This window comes from Nycticebus coucang, chromosome 14 (assembly GCF_027406575.1).
Source record: "Nycticebus coucang isolate mNycCou1 chromosome 14, mNycCou1.pri, whole genome shotgun sequence".
Classification (NCBI taxonomy): Eukaryota; Metazoa; Chordata; class Mammalia; order Primates; family Lorisidae; genus Nycticebus; species Nycticebus coucang.
In genome coordinates this window covers 95,289,197-95,295,196 of record NC_069793.1, presented here as the reverse complement: position 1 = coordinate 95,295,196, position 6,000 = coordinate 95,289,197, and positions in this window count along the sequence as shown.

The window sequence follows — 6,000 nt, the reverse complement described above, 5'->3', positions numbered from 1 at the left end:
TCAGGACCAGTCCTGAAAGTCAGATCAAGGCCACCAGCCCTAATCCTGAAGGCCATGTGGAGCTACTAAATAGTACCAGACAACAGGGAGGCCTGGTCCTGGCTGCATTGAGGAAGGTCACTCTGGCCTGAGTGAGAGCAGTTGGGATGCTGCAGGGCTCCCGGTAAGAAATAACGAAGTGCCAACAGGAGAGTAGGGTCCCAATGAGATTTGAGAGTGTTGTGCCCAGATCTCGAAATCCCCCACAAAGACCACCAGGAAGCTGAGTCCGATGCAAAAGCAAAAGAGCCATTTTACTGCAAGTTCGAGCTTGGACTCCTGGGGTCTCTGTTACAACGGATCCGAGCCAGGAGACCCGAGCTCTGGAACAGGGGTATTTTTATAGGATAGCACAGCAAAGAAGGAGTATACAAGTTAAACAAAGGGATCGTTTCTGGATTGGTTGCCACTGGTCCTGCCATGTGGTCCATTCCAGGAGGCAGTTTCTAACTGGATGCCAATGACTCAAGGTACAAAAACCAGCAATTCACAGTGACTCATCTGTTTTAGACAAAATGGCTGAACCCTTAAGATGGCGTTGGTCTGGTTCTCTCAAGAGCTATGATCTACTGAGGGCTGGGCTGAAGGAACTTTGCAGTCAGAGTTTGGGATAGCAGGAGTCTTTTAAGAAGTATTTAAAAAAAAAGTCCCCAAACAACAATGCAAAAGTATTAATGTTATCTCTCAAAAAATTCAAAGTCTAAAGAATAGGACAGTTAATATTGTCACTCATGTTTTACTTATTTTTAAAAATGACACCTCAATTGGGCCAGACATGTAATCCTAGCACTCTGGGAGGCTGAAGTGGGTGGATTGCTTGAGCTTGGGGAATTTGAGCTGAGCCTGAGCAAGAGTGAGACCCCGTCTCTTCTAACAGTACATCTGTTTATGGCAGGGTTTATTGAATATTTTAAGCCCACTGTTGAGACCTACTCCTCAGAAAAAGAAAAGATTCCTTTTAGAAAAATTACTGCTTATTGACAATATACTTGGTCATGAGACCTATGGTGGAGATGTGAAAGGAAATTAATGTTGTTATCAGGTGTGCTAACACAATGTCCCCTCTGTAGTCAATGGATCAAAGAGTAATTCCAATTTCCAAGTCTTATTATGGAAGAGATACATTTTGTACAGATACAGTTGCCTTAGTGATTCCTCTGATAGATTTGGGAAAAATAATTTAAAATCTTCTGGAAAGGATTCACCATGCTAGATGCCATTATGAACATTTGTGATTCATGAGAGGAGGTCAAAATATCAATATTCACAGGAATTTGGAAGAAGTTGATTCTAATCCTCCTGGATGAGTTTGAGGGGTTTAAGACTTCAGTGGATGAAGGATCTGCAGATGTGGTGGAAATAGCAAGAGAATTAGAATTAGACATGGATCCCAAAACTGTGACTTCTCCTGATAAAACTTGAACAGATGAGGAGTTACTTCTTATGCATAAGCAAAGATAAATAAATTCAGCAAAGTCTCAGGTTACAAGTCAATGGCATTTATACATACTAATAACATTCAATCTGAGAGTCAAATCAAGAACTCAATACAATTTACAATAACCACGAAGAAATGATATACCTAGGCATATTCTTAACCACAGAGGCGAAAGACTTCTACAAGAAGAACTACAAAATACTGATAAAAGAAATCATAGATGACATAAACAAATGGAAAAATAGATCATGTTCCTGGATTGGTAGAATCGACATTATTAAAAAATTTTATTTCCCAAAGTGATTTACAGATGCAACACAATCCCCATCAAAATACCTACATCATATTCAATAGATCTAGAAAAAATAATTCTAAGCTTCATCTGGAACCAAAAAAGAGCCCAAATAGCCAAATCTTAAGCAAAAAGAACAAATCTAAAGGCATCATATTTTTCTGACTTCAAATTATACTCCAATGCTATAGTCATCAAAGAAAGTGGTTTCTAAAAATGGAATTGACTCTCGGTGAAGTTGGTGTGAACCTTGTTAAAATGACAACAAAGGATTAAGCATATTCCACAAACTTAGTTGATAAACTAGTGGTAGGGTTGAGAGAATTGGCTCCAATTTTGAAAGACGTTCTACTGTGGGTAATATGCTATCAAACAACATCACATGCTATAGAGAAATCTTGTTTTTTTTTTTTCATTCTTTTTAACTTTCAGATTAATATGAAGGTACAAGCCATTAGGTTATATAAATTACACATGACAGGTAAAAATCAGAGTTGTAGTTGTATCCTACATCCAGGGAGTGTGCCATAGATCCATGCGTTATTCCATTGGGTGGGAAGCTACTGAACCTCCTCCCCTCCTCCCTTCTTGAGTTTGTTTATTTTTAAGGCTAGGATGAAATACAGTTTATAGAGGAAGAGAAAGATAGGTCTACAGAGTAAGAAAGCTTACAGAGCAGGATATGTTGACCATAGACAGCGATGGGCCTCCATTGCCAGGACAAGTTTTTCTCTTGTGTGGGTCTGTAATTGTTCATCTCCTAGTTTCAAATTGGTAATGAGAACCTGTAATGCTTATTTTTCCAGTCTTGCAATACTTTACCTAGGAGAATGTTCTCCAAATCCATCCAGGTGATTACAAAGGATGCAAAATGTCCATCTTTTTTAGGGATGAATAGTATTCCATGGTGTACGTATATCACAGTTTATTAATCCATTCGTGTGTTGGTGAGCACTTGGGTTGTTTCCACATCTTTGCGATCATGAACTGCGAGGCTATGAACATTCAAGTGCAAATGTTCTATTGTAAAATGTCTTTTTTTCATTTGAGTAAATGCCTGATAGTGAAATTGCAAGATCAGATGGTAAGTCTAGTTTGAGTTCTTTGAGAAATCTCCATGCTTCTTTCCATAGAGGCTATACCCGTTCGTTGTCCCTCCAACAGTGCATGAGTGTTCCCTTCTTATAGAGAAATCTTGTGAAAGGAGGGTCAGTTGATGTAGCAGAATTTATAAATTGTCACAGCCACCCCAGCAATCGGCAGCCACCCCCCGACCTGTCAGCAGACATCAATGACAAGGCAAGATCCTCCACCAGCAAAAGGATTATGATTTGCCGAAGGCTCAGATGATCATAAGCATTTTTTAGCAATAAAATTATTTTAAATTAAGGTATGTACCTTGTCTTTCTAGACACAATGGTATTTCACACTGAATAGACTATAAAATAAACATTACTTTTATATGTACTAAGAAACTAAAAAAATTATATGACTTGTTTTATTGCAGTGGTTGTAGAATCAATCTCTGAGGTATGCCTGTATTATATTTCAGAGAAATATAATTCGAGGTAGGATTATATTTGTTTTCTTGATGCATGACATCAAATTTACCGTATCTCAAATCTGGTAAATGTTTTGAAGAATGGAGTGAATATCTTGGGCTGGCCATCTCCCATGCTTGATAAACGGTGGTTTTCACTGCATTATTTATTTTTGAATCATACCCAGTGGAGTTGAAAGTATTTATCACATTATAACTTTCAGGTTTCCTAGTTGACTTTTAGACATTGCCAACCACATCTTGTATGTAACTTTTATGTTGAGAAATAAGCGTGATAGGTGCACTGCAATGTTTCACATTAATTTCTTTTCTTTTCTTTAGCTCTTATGGAATTCAGATGCCCTTTGAGTAGCACCATTATTGTCCTAGAGTAAGGAAAAAATTAAGAGAGTTTTCCAGGAAACCTATTTTTAGTAAACTCTTTCCCTCTTTTGTCCCTCAGTAACCAAATTCTCACTTATAAATTGACCGAACGCATGCATTTCATTTACTATGGCAGCTCCGGTTTTCACGACCACATCTCTTCTCCTGCGGATCTAGGTTTTTAAAAAGAATTTAGACAATACCTTCTCCAGGGTTTTCATCATATGCATTCAGTATCTTATGTAGGAAAGTTAACTCTTTTCATCTTTTTGATCTGTAACATTTATACCTTTTATTTCTCCATCTAAAGGAATTAGGGGAGGGCAGCGGTGAACATATCCTAATGAAGTTTGTGATAGGTGCAGATAGCCTGCTTCTCTGGGATATAAAGAAAAAACTATTTGGTCTGAGACATTTCCAAATTCCCCCCGACTTTTAACTCCCTAATCTTGTTTTTTTTTGTTTGTTTGTTTTTGTTTTTTTTTTGTTGTTTGTTTGATTTGCAGTTTTGGCTGGGGCTGGGTTTGAACTCGCCACCTCCAGCATATGGGGCCAGTGCCCTACTCCTTTGAGCCACAGGCACCACCCTAACTCCTTTTGAGGCCATGCTCAGGTCCACCCACTATGTCCTTCTCTATAGTACCTATTAAAGCGTCAAACTCATACAAAGCTCTTAAACCCACATCAAAGAGGAGATCTGTGTTACAGGGAAAAGTGCTATGGCAATTCTTCCACCAGTATTCTTGACCTAAAATAAATCAATAAATCAAAGATGTTAAGAGGCCAGTGCAGTGGTTCATGCCTATAATCCTAACACTCTGGGAGGCCGAGGCAGGTGGATTGCCTGAGCTCAGGAGTTCAAGACCAGCCTAAGCAAATCGAGATCCCTGTCTCTACAAATAGAAAAAACTAGCTGAGTGTTGTGGCAGGCACCTGTAGTCCCAGCTACTCAAGAGACAGACAAGAAAGAGGATTGCTTAAGTCTAAGAGTTTGAGGTTGCTGTGAGCTACGATGCCATAGCACTCAACCCCAGGGTGACTGAGTGAAACTCTGCCTCCAAAAAAAAAAATGTTAAGAGCCTAGCTATGAAGCAAAATACTGTATCTTTTGTCAGTTAAGATGGATGTTAATATAAAACCTTTGATTAGAACATGTATAGAGAACCTACAATGTAAAGAAAAAGAATTCTCTTACTTGACACTGATAAAAGGCGTGGTGGGACTTTGGGAAGAAAGCTGAAACACAAGTGGGTGGATACACAGGCCAGTGCAGTCTCTCTTGGAGGGCGTGAGTGGGCAGAAAGGACTCTAATAGTTTACTGAGCACCTGTCCTGCGCTGAGGGCTGTGGTAGGCACTCTGCAGATACCATCTTTTTGAACCTTCTTAAGAATCCCTCCATCCTTGTTTTACATCTGAGGCTCAGAGAGGTTAAATGATTCCTCGATGTCACTGAGTAACTGGTGGGACTTAGATCCAAACCCAGGTCTGTTCAACCTCAAAGCCCAGGGGACTGTTTCCTTCAGTCTATGGTGGCTGCCTCAAGAGCAATTCTACATAGGGGTCAAATTGACACTCTTCCAAGGTTGAACAAGTCTCTTTCTATACCGAGAATGTAGGCCACAGGAGCACACAGAACGGTACTCCCTTTTTGGCCCAAAGACTCATTCCTGTTTCTCATCTTCCTGCTGGAAGTGTACTCCTCCCTTACCATTGCATTCATCTCCAGAAGGGTGGCTCCCTGTATGGAGGTGATGGCCTCCAAAACTTTGGCTGAACTGAACAGCCAAGCTTCTCAGTTTTGCTGGAGGGATGTGAGAATTTGGCAGAGATGGCATATGAGGCAGTGAGGAATTAGTGGGTATTTACGGCGTTGTTACACACTTTACGATGTGAGTTGATTGTTTCATGTAGCCTCATAAAACATGTTGGAGAGTGATTATGTCACTTCCTCTGCCCTCCCGGCAGAGATGGGGCCTTCTCTAGTGCTTAGAATATTTCCTGATGCTCCACTCAGCCCAGCCCACTTTTCAAATTTTAATATGTACCTGTAATAGGTATGGGGGAAAAAAAAAGGAGGAGGAGGGGAGAAGGAGGGTGAGGGAAAGCCATCAGCTCAAGTTGTCACACTACCATTCCAGCAAAGATGAATGACTGATGTCAGAGCAGAATACTGAAACTTATTGGAATAGGCCTGTTTGGCTCCAGCAGTAAAGAAATCAGCCAGTTACACATTTCTTGAATGGCTGGCATAAGTTTTGTTGTCATAGCAACTCCCCAAGGTGCTGGTTTGCTCACACAAGTCCTC